Source organism: Camelus bactrianus, chromosome 1 (assembly GCF_048773025.1).
Source record: "Camelus bactrianus isolate YW-2024 breed Bactrian camel chromosome 1, ASM4877302v1, whole genome shotgun sequence".
Classification (NCBI taxonomy): Eukaryota; Metazoa; Chordata; class Mammalia; order Artiodactyla; family Camelidae; genus Camelus; species Camelus bactrianus.
This window is the reverse complement of record NC_133539.1, coordinates 126,540,771-126,555,120: the sequence shown is the minus strand read 5'-3', so window position 1 is coordinate 126,555,120 and position 14,350 is coordinate 126,540,771. Positions and strand designations below refer to the sequence as shown.

The 14,350-nt window shown below is 47.7% G+C and overlaps 1 protein-coding gene across 1 annotated transcript in view; it reads left to right on the top strand.

Moving 5' to 3' along the window:
• LOC141578890 (uncharacterized) overlaps positions 1–14,350 on the top strand; it is a 190,692-nt gene that overhangs the window by 76,562 nt on the left and 99,780 nt on the right. Inside the window, exons 19-22 of the mRNA XM_074372620.1 lie at positions 2,282–3,060; positions 7,142–7,715; positions 9,099–9,268; positions 11,016–11,658. The gene's annotated coding sequence lies outside the window, so the exon portion shown is untranslated. The remainder of the gene's footprint in view (positions 1–2,281; positions 3,061–7,141; positions 7,716–9,098; positions 9,269–11,015; positions 11,659–14,350) is intronic.

Here is a 14,350-nt window from a genome sequence, read left to right as displayed (position 1 = left end):
AGTCAGATTTGTTCTTTCCTACTTCAGTAGTGCCATGGAGAAGGCAGTTTGGGCAGCTTTTTGTAGGGCCCTGGAGGCTTTCTCTCTCAGCCTCTGGGCACCTTTATTGAAAACCCTTCATAGCTGTCTGGAGTGCTGTAAAACCACTCCGCCTGTTTTGCCCTGAAGAAGTGTTCAGTTTATAACTCATCTCTACTCCTTGGAAAACAACTCAATAAAAACTCAGTTGGTTTCACACCAGCCATGGGCAGGGGTGAGGGATACCTTGTTATTATTTCATAAAATAAAAATAATAATAATAATAATAATAATAGTAATAATATTAATAAATAATAATAGTAAAAGAAGTCTTAAAACAGCACTGGGCACATTGGAGAGAGTCAATAAATGCTTCCTGGCTTAAGTCAAAAGTCATGACTCAGTGATTCCATGGCTGCTGTATTTGCTGAGCTAATTACTCCTTTGCTCCATTACACATTTTTTTTTTAACTAAAAAAGAAATACATGCAAATGGTTAAAAAAAATTCAAACAGAGCACAAAAATACACAAGTGAAAGAAGTTTACCCTCATCCTCTCTTCTTCCAGCCCTCCCTGGAGATGCCACTGTTTACTATCCTTTGGATGCTTTCCCAGATATGGTATGCACATTCCCAACTATGTATGTAAATTCCTTTACAGTTTTAGTTATTTTTAACTTAAAGGGATTTAAATCCTCAAGTGGATTCTGCCCGGGTAATAGAACAGAACAAATCTGACTCCATATTAGATCTGTTACTTTGACTTTAACCCTATGCTCTGTCTCCTAGTCTTCATCTTGCTTGTAAAACAATGTTGCTTAGAGCCTGAAATATACAGAAGAGCCTATTCTGAAGGCTCTGACCTTTAAGGATATTTAACACTTTTTCATTCATAAAATGATAACAAATTACAGAATAAAAAATAACGTTTGTTTTGTTGGAGGTTTACAGAGATTTGACCCAGGCAGATAGCTGCAAGAACAAAGGATTCTAACAACAAGGAATTCCTACACTAGGAAGATTGCAACAACCAAGCACGTAGGAAAGGAGCCTGAATTCTGACTTGGGGAGATGGTTTTCCAGGACATTAGTTTGCCATCTAGGTCTACAGAGACTTGCTATTCCTTGCCCCAACACCTGGTCTCCCAACTTATTGGCCTGTCCTGCACTGAGGAGAATGAATTTGGATTTGGTAGCACTCCTATATACCTAGCAAGCCGGGCACTGGAACTGAGTGTTATGGAAACAACAGGCCAGCCAAGAAACAAGCACCACTGGGAGGGTTGGAGTACTCAGATTTATTATGCTGGCGGGCTCAGAGGGGCTTCTGCTCCGAACTTCTGAGCAACTCCAAGACATGCACATGAGGTTTTAAAGGGTTAATTACAAGTAAGGGGTATTAGCCAATAAGGCTCAAACAACAAAAAGCAAGGAATCAGTACACTGGAGCTTATCAACTTGTAATAGATCACGTTACTGACACCTGTTGAGGTTGGATTTATGAGTTAGCTTGTTAGCCCAGTAAACTGATACTAAACTTCAGATTTACGAGTTAGCCCAGCAGAATTTAGATCAGTAAACCGACACTTATCACACTTAGATTTGTGACTTAGCTTGTTAGCCCAGCTGGGCTTTTCCTTTACATGAGGATAGCTCTCCCACACCCAGGGAACTACTGTGAGCCCTTGATGGTTCCACTAGGGTGGGGTGTGGTTTACCCAGGAGGGATGGGGACTGTGCACCAACACTCAGGCAGTCTGCTCTGTCTGGGGCTCTGATCTTGTACCACCCCGCTCCCCACCAGCCCAACACCTGGGAGAGTGGAACTAAGGCAGAGATCATGCCTGCCTGTTTCCCAGCGTGTAAAAGGGGAATAGGTACTCTTCCCAAGGTAGTTATGAGCGACAACACCTGCGGGTGCTTGGTTCCCAGACCAAAAGAAAACCCAGCTCCGCGTGGGGGCAATGGGTGTGATACCCATAGGGGTTCTGCAGAAGCATCGGATGGAGGGCTGGATCAGAGAGGTAAAACAAGAGCTGCGGGCCTTGAAGGGTAACAGAATGGTACAGAGTCAGTACTGCAGCCTCTTTCGGGGTGCCCCCAGAGGTAAAGCTTTTTCTCTCCATCTCCGCTACGACCCTCCCCTCTCCAGATCCATCCCTTTTCTCTGCTCTTCCGGTCCATCTGTCTCCCTCCACTTTTCCCCTCCTCTCCTCCCCCCTCCCATCTTCTTCCTCCCTCACTGCCCCACCTTCTCTCGCAGAACCCAGAGTGGATCGCTGGCCCTCCTGCGCATGGGCAGTCGGTGCCAGCTGGACCGCGGGTTGGAAGCTCCAGCACCGAGCCGGGGATCGGCCCCAAAGTCTTCTTAGCTCTGTCGACCGGTAGGCCTTTAGCTCCTGCCCGGGGCCGGGGCCTCTGGCTGTGGAAGTGCAAGGAGGGGGGCTTCCGGGAAAGGGGTCAGGAGGCTGCGGGAGGGCGGTCGGCATGTCTCAGCCCCCCAGGGCGCCAGTCAGCCTATGTTCAGCTGAATTGCTCTGGCCAGACCCCTCTGCCCGCGCCACCTACCCCGGCGCCCCGGCCACACCTGTCCATGGCCAGGTGTGCACCTGCAGCCTCTCACCCAGCCGGGCCCGCCTCAGTCCGTTGCTGGCGTCCCCTTCCCCTCTCCCGCCCGCGAGTCCTCTCCTCCCGGGCTGCCTCTCCTCGGCCGCCGGCCCATCCCCGCCCCTGGGCGGGCTGTGTCCCGGGCGGGCGGGGTCTGCGGACCCGAACGGGGGCAGGCGGCTGGGGCTGGGGCTGGCCTCCGAGCAGGGCTGCAGCCCGCGTTTCCACCAACCCCCCGCCCGCTTTCCCTGCCCCGCGACCCCGGGGCTGCCCTGCTCTTCCTTTCCTGCTCCCTGAGGACAATCTCAGCGGCGTGGGCGCTGCTCCCTGGGCTGAGAGCCTCCGGCTGTAAAGCCCAGCTTCTGGTGGAGTCGGGAAAGTGGATCCTCAGTGCTGAGCGAGCTTCTGTCTCCTCCCTCAGTGTTTCTGCCCCAGGTAAGTACCTTGAACACTTTCAGGTGTTATGATGGCGGTGCTTGTTGATGTCACGTGTTTTTATAGTGCCAGGGATTACAGTGTTGAAAGCAGGGCTTGGTTCAGTTAAAAATGAGCTGAAGGCATGTGGTTGTGACATGCTCCTTCCTTCCCACTCCCAGTGTGAAACGTGTAACCGTCGATTTTAAAAAGATAGTTACAGTCCCTAACTAGCCCAGCCCAGCTAGGGTGCGTTAACAGGAACAGCACCACCAGAGGCGTTGGAGACCCAGGGACATTGCAGTCCTAAAGAGCTCCTGGCACAGTTTGGTTTGTTTTGGTTTTTTGTTTTTCTTAAATCGTGGGGCAGACTAGTAGTATAGAGGGAAAAATAATTGTCAAGAAATAATTTTTCATATAACAGCTTTATTGTGATATTGTTCACACACCATGAAGTCCATCCACTTAAATGGTACAATTCAGCAACTTTTAGCATATTCACAGTTGTGCAACAATTATTATTCCAGAACGTTTTCATCACATCAGAAAGACCAGTGAAAATAAGTGACATACCCACCCCTCCTCAGTGGTGTTTCTAAAGAAGTTTCATGCCTATTCCTGACCATAAAATAACTTGTTACATTCCATGAAATATCTGGTAGGAATTCTAATCCGAATTGCAATGAATCTGTGTATCAAAACAGGAAGAATTAATGTCTTTATGGCATAAATTTCTTCTACCCATGAATATATCTGGGACTGTATCTTTTCATCTCTCCAGAGCCTGGCGAATGGGAAGTCCTCACTAATTGTTGGGCTTGTGAATGATGAGATTCTATACATCGTTAGTTGCTACTGTAGCCTTTCACAGAAGAGAAAAGTAACCTCCGTGAAGCCAAGTGACACTCTAATGGTCAGAAAGAGTGACAGCCAGTGCTGGAGTGATCCAGTGGACTTGGTGCTTGCAACCAGGATTCTCCAGCACCTACAGCTAAGGGGATTACAGTATTCTTTTTTTTCTTAATGGCGTTGCTTTTATTTTTACTTATTTTTTAAATTTATTTTTTATTGAAGTGTAGTCAGTTTACAGTGTTAATTTCAGGTGTACAGCAGAGATTCAGTTATAAACATATGCATATGTATATACATATGTATTATATTGTTTTTAGTAGAACTCATTACAAGAAATTGAATATAGTTCCCTGTGCTATATAGTAGGCCCTTGTCATTTATTTTATATTTATTAACGTGTATCTGTTAATCTCCCCTTTCCTGCCTGCTAAGCACAGTTTGCTTTCTATGTCCATGAGTCCATTTGTAGCAGCACCATTTTTCCTAATTATATATGCTCTTTGGCTGCTTTCAGTTTCAGTAATTCCATGTTATCTGTGAGCGCTTTTCTTCTGGTGGCCTTTATGTGGTTTGCACACGTGGTAATAGAGATCTGTATTTGGGAGAACTCCAGGCCTCGTGTAGTCCCTGGTACAGAGTGCCCACTGAGTTGATGCTTGAACTGGGAAAAAAAACATAGTAAATGTTGGAATTTCCACTATGGTTGAGACTTCCAGGTTTCTGTAACCTGTTTACCCCACCTTATTATTGGCTGCCCCCATACTGGGTAATTTGGTGGAATTTCATGGTATGGTGGTGTAGAGACAGGGCCTTGTATGCTTCTTCTCTTTCCGTTTTCTAACACTCAATCTCCTGGTCCTCCCAGATCCTCCCCCAGTAGTGCCCAGGGCTGTCTTGGTGCTGTGCTGAGGCAATATTTGTTAATAAGGCCCTTTCCTCATCTTTTCTGACCCTCCGTTTCTTTCTCTGCACAATGAGGGCTTAGACTAGATAAGTGCTTTTCAGTTTCTTTTAAAGCCATATTTCCTTTGAGAAAAAGAAAATGCAAATCTCTCCTCCCATCCCAACACTTTAGATTTTGTTACTTCCTGCAAGGAGTCACATAGTTCTTTGTGGAAAATTGATGTGATTGTGATTCCAGGTGGCACAGAAAATACTCTTCAGAGATTTATTGCAGGGAGAGGGCAGAAAAGGGGCAGTATGTCACTTTTTCTAGTGTGAGCACTGTAGCAGCGGCTTGGATTTAAATATGATGTCTCTCGTGGCCTCACTTTAATCTTGCACAATGTGACAAACCTCTCTACCTCAGTTTCTTGATGTGTCAAGTTGGGGTGATAATATTTTAAGGCTTTTGTGAAACAATATACACATAATCTATTTGTGTCTCAGTAGAAACAAGACCTGCAAGGGATTCAGGGATTTAAAAAAAAAAATTCTTGCCCATAGCACTATGTAGCTGTGTATTTTAAATTTCCTGGAGGGTGATGGTTGAGTCTAAAGTCCATCGTGGGTCAGGTAGCCCATAGTTCTCTATGTCCCAGTTTGCCCCCTCCTACCCAGTCCTCTTCCTCAGTCCAGGATGAAGTTCCCTAGTAGATTTACACAGAGGTCTTGTGGAAAAGGCTTTTCATTTTATTGTTTCACCAAGAAGGGCTGCCATCATGATCTCTGTGGTCAGGTTTTGAAGGGCTGCATCTTGATGTCTAGTCAGGTGAAGGCTATGCAATTGGGAGTTTCTATGTAATAAAAAGGAAAAAAATTACAAATAGAAAATTAGAACAAGGGTGGTGACAGGGACTCTTGGAAGTGAGCACCTTTAGCTTTGTTAGCTTCAGGTGCAGTGGCCTCTTGCCACGAGGACCCATCCTCTTGCTCTGAATTTGGAGGGACCTGTGGGTTCAGTGGGAATGTTAACTGAGTGTATCTCATGTGCTGGGCATTGTCCTATTTTTTCTGTGTGTTCCTTTTTTGAGACAGTGAGCGCATTTAACCTCAATAGCTTCTTTAAAAAAGTAGAAATTTTATTTTGAGATATAATGTAGATTCCCATGTAGTTGTAAGAGATAATATGGAGAGGGCCTATGGACCCTTTTCCCAGTTTTCCTTAATGGTTCCATCTTGCAAAGTTGGGGTACGATTCATTACTGACTCACTAACAATTTGAGGTTTGTGTTATTGCCATCATTTCTATTCACGATTAAACTGGGGCTTAGAGAAGCACACACGCCTGCCCAGGTCACCCACATGGTTAGTGTAGGGACGGGTGGAACGTGGGCTTGGGATTTCCAAGCAGTACCATTATGATGGTCTGTGGCAGGGAGCAGCATTCATTTTGCTTGTTTATTCATTCATTCAACAAACATTTATTGAGTAACCTCTGTGGGTCAGATGCTTTCATAGGGTTATCTGATTCTTCAGCAGTACTGAGAATCAGGTAATATTTACTTTTTTTTAAATCTGAGAAAATTAGCTCTGAGAGGTTATTACCACCCCAAAGGAAATATAGCTCATAAAGGAGGGATAGTAAATTTGTAGTCACCCCTTTTTATGCAGGTGGTACCCTAGGCATTTTACATTTGCAAACTTCCGTAATCCAGATAAATTCTTGTAAGGCAAGGATTTTTTTTTTTTAATTTAAGTATAGTCAAGATTACAATGTTGTGTCAATTGCAAGGTGTTTTTTGAATTTTGAATTAAAAAGTATTTTTTGAGGAGGGTAATTAGGTTTATTTATTTGTTTCATTTATTAAAATGAGGTACTGGGACCTCGTACATGATAAGCATGTGCTCTACCACTGAACTGTACCCTCCTCCCCAAGGCAAGTTTTCTTATCCATTATTCTGCAGCTTAGGGTTTCAATTAAATTGGAATTGAAATCCAGATCTTTTGTTCCTACTGTTGTCCTTTTCTTTATATTCTGCTGAAGGGGGTTGCGGAAAGCAGTTCCTTTTTTCATTTCTTTATTCCGCATTTTTGAGCAGTGACTTCACATCAGGGCCTTGTTAGGTGCTTTGAAACAGAAAACAAGAAATGACCCTTCTCTGCATGGGCAGGAAGCCTAGACAAAAAGCTGGGTAAAGTGATCCGAGCTACGGTAGCCATGTGCAGGCTCTGAAGGTCAAACTGTACCCCTGGATTTGCTTGGGCTTCCCCTGCCTTCTGGCTGGTACACACCAGGTCACCGCAACCCAGAGGCGCCCACAGCCCACAGCACAATATTTATCTCGATCTCCTCTCCCCTCTCGGCAGGGCCTGCAACATGAGCATCCCTGACTACGTGCAGTTTGCTGAGGATTATGAGACTCTTCCCGTGGTGGTCAAACCAGTGGGGATCATCTCAGAGGAGAATTTCTTTTGCATCTATAAGCGAACCTCCTTGGTGAGCCAGATCAGCCCGTGCAGCTCCCAGGGCGCACTCTCTACGCACTACAGGCACCACTATGCTCCCAAGAATGGATGGAGCGTCTTCCAGACCCACCGCATGGTTGTGGGCCTTGTCACCATTACCGACTGCCTCTCGGCCAAGGCCTTCGAGAAGCTCCACGTGCAGAGGAGCTGTATGGCATCATGCTTAATGACTCTCAGCTCTTTGTCTTTGTGCTGCATGGGGAGGTAAGCCAAGCAGCCGCGCACCGACGTGGCCTTCAATCTATGAGGACTGCAGAGTGGTGGAGAAGAGGATCGAGGACTTCACTGAGTCACTCTTCATCTTGCTCAAGTCCAAGTGGCTGGATGGGGCCCCTGACAAGTCTGGGGACAAGATCCCACTCCTCTGCATGCCGTTTGAGAAGGAGGACTTCATGGGACTGGACACAGACAGCAGGTAAGTTTACCTGGAGGCCAGTCCACCCTGGCTGTGTGCCGGGTTTCTTCTCTCCATCCAGAAAGGGATCAGCACGGAATAGGACTCTTTTGTATCCAAGGGGGGAGGGAGGTGCAGCCCACCGGTTTACAGACATTTAAAAGTGAATCCGCCTTTGTTTCAGAGAGATTCTTTTAGTGATAGTGTTAGAGCACTTACTCCTGCTTTTCAGCCAGGACCCTGGTGGGACCCCTGGAGTTGCTGTTCAATAGAGTAGCCACAGCCACTGATGCTAGGAGCACTGGGGAGGAGGCTGGTCTGAGCTGAGATGTGCTGTAGTTCAAATGCACATGAGACGCTGAGGCTTGTCTACTAAAAGCATATATACTATCTTGTTACTTCCTCTATTGATTACATGTCAAAATGATAGTATTTTACATACAGTAGATTATGTAAGATATGTTCTTAAAATCAGTTTCTAGTACTAGTTTTTTGTTTGTTGGTTTGTTTCTTTGTTTACCGTTTTAAATGTGGCAACTGGGAAACTTTCTTTACATGGCTCTCATTTCATTTCTGTTGGGCAGCGTTTCCTGGGACAGTCTCATCCCTTTGCTTATAGATGAGATGCTGAATCCCGAGAGGCAGAACGAGGCGCTGGTTGAGCTGGCTTGGAGACAGTGTCTCCTGCCTCCCAGGCTCAGCACCTGTTCGGCTCAGGCCCTCTCTTCCTGCCCGACAGGCAGCATGCCATGTTAGGACATCAGAAACACCACCAGGGACCTCCGAAAGAACTCCTTATGCAGGGAAAGGCGTATCACAGTGTATGGGAAAGAGCAGAGAAATGTTCATCCTCACTTTGTCCCTGTGATTAAGTCAACGGCCCCACTTTGCCTCGGAATTACAGACGAGCTCTTCTGGGCTGCCTAACCCCCCCAACTTCTGCTCTGTTTCCCCATGTATCTATTGTGCTGTCCCTCGGGCAGAAGAGGGTGAGATGCCTTTGCCGGGGGGTGGTCCCCCTTTGCTGGGGAGAGTGAGGGAATCTGTGTACCCCCGGCCTACGGCCTCGGTCCTTGAGTCTGGAGACGCTCATGGCGGTCCCACAGGTGATGGTCAGACGACCTGGCACGTGCTGCCGTGCCCGCTGTGGAGGCGGTGCTCTGTGATTCTTGAACTTATCTAAGATCAGATTCTACTTTCTGGTTGTTGGTAAGTTGGAGGAGAAGATGCCAGAGAATTGATAAAAAGAATATGAGATCAGCCCTGTGAGTGATAGGCAAGAGGACCCGAGTCCCACCTGCGTGAGGTGCCTAGCGGGCTCTGGATGAATTTCCTGTTCCTCCGGGACATGCTTAAAGAAGGGGCAAGGCACGTCGTGGCCATGATCTGTTCTTGTCCTCACAGGGCCCTGTGATCTACATGCCCGCACTCACCATCTGCTCCTTGGAGATGAGGTGTCAGGTTTAGGAGCCTGGGCACTGCTGAGGGCACAGCTGCCAGCACCGTGCTACACAGAGGCTGGCTCCGTTCACCTCACATGTCACCTCCTGCTGATCCACCAGGCGTCAGTCAAGGTAGGTGCATCGGTGCAACATAAGCAGGGACCACCCTCTCCCCCTGGACAGACTGGTGGGTGAACAGTGGAAGCCTGGAGCCCTGCCCCAGCCCCCAGGCCAGTGCCTCCTGTTTTGTCACAGGAGGCACTGGTGACATTTTTGCTCAGCAACTACTTGGCTCTGGGTCTACGGACCCACCAGAGAATTCCTGCTTGTTTTTGATTTTTGAAGTCTGCCCTTGGGATTTGGAGGAGTAGCTGGATATGTGCTTAGCCCATAGTGGTTGACACAGTCACCATTGTTTACCCAGAACCTCGTGTACCAGGCATGGCTCCCGGCATCAAAATATAGCAGCGCATTAAACCTCCCTCCTGGTGCGTCTGTCTGTTTTGGTACAGTAAGGTCTCAGCCAGCATCTTAACGTCAGTGAGATAACGAGGCCAGTGAGCTCGGGTCAAGCACGTTCTCCTCCAGTCACTTTTACTCCATTGTTGCTTTTACTATTCCGCAGAAATTAATTTTTTAAACAATGCTTTGGTGCAGGAACAGAGCCTAATTCTCTCCTGCTACTCTTGGTGGAAGTGCATAAAACTGTCCAGCCTGAAATGTGACCACAATTTGTAGCTTAAGACCTGCCTAGACCCATGTATGTGGAGTTTTGGTTAGGGGCGCTGACCACGTTGGGGTCCCCCGGCAGCGCCGTTCCCCTCAGGCCCCTGCTCTCCCTGGAGCAGGAGGTGAGGGTGGGTCTCACCATCCCCGCTTCCCTGGCCTCACACACTCACGTAAATTCTTGTACGTGCTGTCAAAGTCATTTTTGTTCTTGTGTGTTTCTAATTTTCTCTTGTTCCTCTTTTCCTTTTTCTTTATTCCTTTTTCTCTTGTACTGCCCTGTGAGCATGTTGTTGCGTCTGAAAATGTGGGCTGTGCACACCCTGCATTGGAAATAGATAGATAGCCCTCCGTGCTGTCTCCATCGCTTTAAAAAGCAAAAACTTAACAGCTGCCTTAATCCATGTATTATCCTTGTCATCTTTTTATTTTCTAATTTTTTTTTAGCACATCACCCACTTGTGTTTGATACCTCTTAAAATCCTTGCTTTAAGGAACCAGTTTGGTCCTCCTTATATTTGGTGACAAATGCGCCCTTATTAAATTTGTTTGATTGTTTTCAAGAAGTGAGATGCGAATTCATTTAGGCGGCTGCTGAGGGATGTTTTTCATGGAGTATTTAAACTTGTAAAGTCAAATTCTGCAGCAACTTGCTACATTCCTTCTTTTACACAAACGTGCTTGGCACTCGGTTCCTGGCTGTCGCTGTGTGACGCGCGTGACAGCGCTGCCTGGCCGGCGGTCACTGGTGAGGAAGTGGCAGGCTCGGGGGTGAGCAGCTGTTGGAGGAAGCAGTCACCGTTTTGTTATTTAATTTTTTTTTTTTGCATTTTTCTTCCCGTGCTATTTACTTTACTTTGCCTTCACAAAGAGGCAGAAGTTGGTCTAAAATCCATGCCACTTTTTTGTTCACTTTACGAGGCTGGTTTATCTGAGTATCAGGACAACATGTCCTTCCCCTAAGTAGCTGGCTCACCTGGATCTGGTGGACATAGGGACTGCTAAAGGGGACCGTAGCTTCCACCCTGCTCCAGCCAGTGGGCATTCAGAGCCGGGTATGTGGTTTGCCTCAGCAGCCGTGCAGGCCTCCCTGCACCGGCCTTTACTTTTAACCCATGTTGGCAGTAAATAGCTGACTCTGTGTCTGTTGCAGCTGACGTCCACCACTGTCGGCCTTGTCGTTAGTTTGCGGTAGTGAGTCTCCAACACCCCAGTCAACTGTGAAGGAAGATGCTTTGGCCGACGTAGGACCTTGGATTCTCACCCCCACCATGGTTCATCTCACGCGGTGAAAGTGTTTGGCCACCACCATCATGCTGACCATGAGGCCTTGTTTCTCCTTTCATGCTCTGGTCCAAATGTGGACACTTCATTTTTCACTGAATTTGTCTCGCTTCAGACAGGAGAGAATATCTGAAGGAGTCCATCACATTGTGGGTGGGGAACAGATCAGAAGTAAATGTCGCAAGTAGAAGGAGTCTAGTCTGTCCGGTTTGGCAAATGCAGGCTGGGATCGGTGATGGCCGGGCTATGCCCTGGACACAGGCCTTTCCCGTGTCTCCCGAGAGCCCAGGGGTCGGAGTGAGAACAGCCTGGCCTGGGTTCCTCCATCCTCGTCTGCTTACTGACAACTGTTTCTGCTAATTAGGAGTTCCCCCACACCTCGGGCCCTTCAAAAGACCACGGGAGAACATTGAGTCCCTTCTCCTGGGCCTCCTTTGTGAGAATACAGTGCCTTCTGAGGTGACCAGTGGCAGGAGATGCCTCCCCCTCCAGGGAGCACCCTTTGGAGGACTGTGAGTCAGTGCACCATGCTGTGAGCTTGTGGGGTTCCAGCCGTGGTCCCTGCAGAACCAGACTTGAGATGGGCTTAGTGACGGATATAACAGGACTGATTCCAGGGCAGGGCTTGGGGGAGGGAACAGTGGAAATTGAATGTGACCTAAAACACATAGGTGGGTGCTGGGGCTGTTAATAAAATGGGGTGTCAGGGAGGTACCTGCCAGGAATCGAATTCCAGAGTAAATGGCGGACATGAGGCATTTTTAAGATGCCATTTGTCATCCAAGTTAGGACTTCAAAGAGGCACTCGGGTCTAAGGCCCTGGGGCTCAGGTGAAGGAGCCAGACTAGAGATACACGTTGGGAGTCGTCATTCTTAGCTGGTGTTCACAGACGCGCATGTGAATTAGATCATCTTGAGAGCTGCAGACTGAGGCTGAGGGGGGGCAGGGCTGTGCCTGGGTTGGAGGAAAGCCCAGACCATGCAGCTTTCGTGTGTCCGTCTGCGGCGTTTGCGATTTTCAAACTAATGCCATTTATCCTTAAGTGGCCGGGGGTTGGGCAGGGCCAGCCTGGAAGGAATCTGAAAGGAGGTTCATGGCCACGTGTGTGTCTTGGGAAGACGCAGATTCTGCAGGGTCCGGGAGGGTAGACTTCTAAGAAGCTGGAGTTGGAGTGGGGAGAAAGTAGTCACACTCACCTGTGAGGGAGGGAGGGCGTCCTTGGGAGTCGCCACCCTACTGGACTCAATTTCCAATGAACAGAAGGCAATCAGACAGAGGATCTGAGGTGAGAAGAGATGGGCACTGGGAGGGGAGCAAACCTGGAGAATGGTGCGTGCAAAGTTCTGGAATAGTCTCCCTGAAAATTTGAGTTAAAAATACCCAGACTCTTAAGAACATTGATAGAGACTGGGGAGGAGGCAGTTGTTTTTCTGGCCTACTAAGAGTAATGCATGTATTCAGGGATACACAGAAGATTCGGGCAGTCTTTTCCAGGGGTTTGATCCTTACCAGGGGGAACACTGCAAGTTTAAAGGGGGAGAAGGGCAGCGGAGGGAAGCTAGTCAGTCCCCGTGTCAGGTACCAGACGGCAGCCCTACTTGCGTGTTGCATTCTCATCCATGCCTCCCAGTTGGGCGATGGCAGCTCCCTTTTGCGGATTGGGAAGCCTTCTCAGAGGGGTTAAGGAATTGGTCCGTTTAGCGGCTAGTCAATGCTGTAGCAGGATTCAAGCAGGACCTTGTCAGACTTCAAGGGCATGTTCTCTCTACTAATTCCGGTACCTCTGTGTTGTACCTGGATTGGTGAATTGGGTCAGTTTTGGAGCCTTTCACAAAAAATACGATTTAAGTGTCTCAGGACAGTTTCACAAAGCTCAGTGTTCTTTGATGGTTCAGAAGCACCGCAGTGCTTTTCGCCACACAGAGGTAAGGTCTTACTCCTTGCCGATGACTTGGTTGCAAATGACGTATAGGTGCAAAACCAGACTTAGCAGCTTCTGAAGGGAAACTCTCCAGTTCTCCCTTGTTCGGCTTTCTTCCACGGGATGTAACTGCTGCAGCATAGGCCTGAGCTTTCCATATGGAGTGAGGGTTTGATAACCAAAGTTAGCATAAAACGGTCAGATGAAGAAAATCGACGTTGACAATTTATTTTTGGGTTACATTAGTGAAGATATTCTATCAGTTAATGACCCATATATCGAATGAAATTGAGTACAGAACATTGCAATTCTTACTTTCTATTTAGAGTTCTCTTACAGAGTAAGGTTGCCTGCTTTGGAACATCAGCTCCACCACCACGGCACCGATCAGTGTGTTGGTGTGATTGCATTTATGCAGTCAATGTAATCTGGGCTTCCTCAGCCCCAAACACTCCAGTGCAGAATCACGGGCTGTAGCCATCTCTTAGTCACGCAAATACTTCTAAAATTATATGATGCCAGAAAAGAAAGAAGAGGGAGAGAGAGATTGCCTTTATCAAAGTTCCTTTCTATTCTAACTGCAAACTGTTGTTGAACAGCTCTGGTTTCCTTTGGATATGAATATATACATTTCTTTGCATGTAACCCGGGTTTTGGACTAGAACACCAAGCTCTTGCTGTCCACAAGCCACAAAAATAGTAGCCAAATTGCACAGGTGCAAAATAGTTTATACTTTTTTCTGAGAAAGAATCCTTGAATTTGGGACTTGGGCTGTGATTTTTGCTTTATGCTTCCCCCACCCCTCTTGTAATCTCTCACTCCTTCCCACGTGGCAACCAAGAGTTCGTGGTTTCAAAGGAGTGGGCAAACACCCAGTTGGTCACCATGTACTGTTGCTATAGTTGGAGCCATGCCAAGACCTAAAGGACATTATCAGAGAGGACTTCCTGGAAGAAATGGGCTCTACATTCAATCGTGAGGACAGAGTAAGTGTCAGCCAGGAGAAGGAGTCAAGAGTGTGGCTCAGGTGGCAGGTGCAGCCCGGGCAGAGGCCTGGAGGCTTGTGGGGTGGGGACCTGGGGAGAGTGTCCTGTGTGGTCCAGGGTGGAGTGTTCCCCTGCTTGGGAGGACCCTGGAGAGAGCCTGGGGTGAAGGGCTTTGGAAGACGTTGGGTTTTATTTGAACAGACACTGGAGGCAGTGAAGGGTGTCAGCAGGAAGTGACCCTCAGGAAAGGTACTTCTGGTTTTGCTTCTGATATTCTACAGACAGAAGGGTCGGG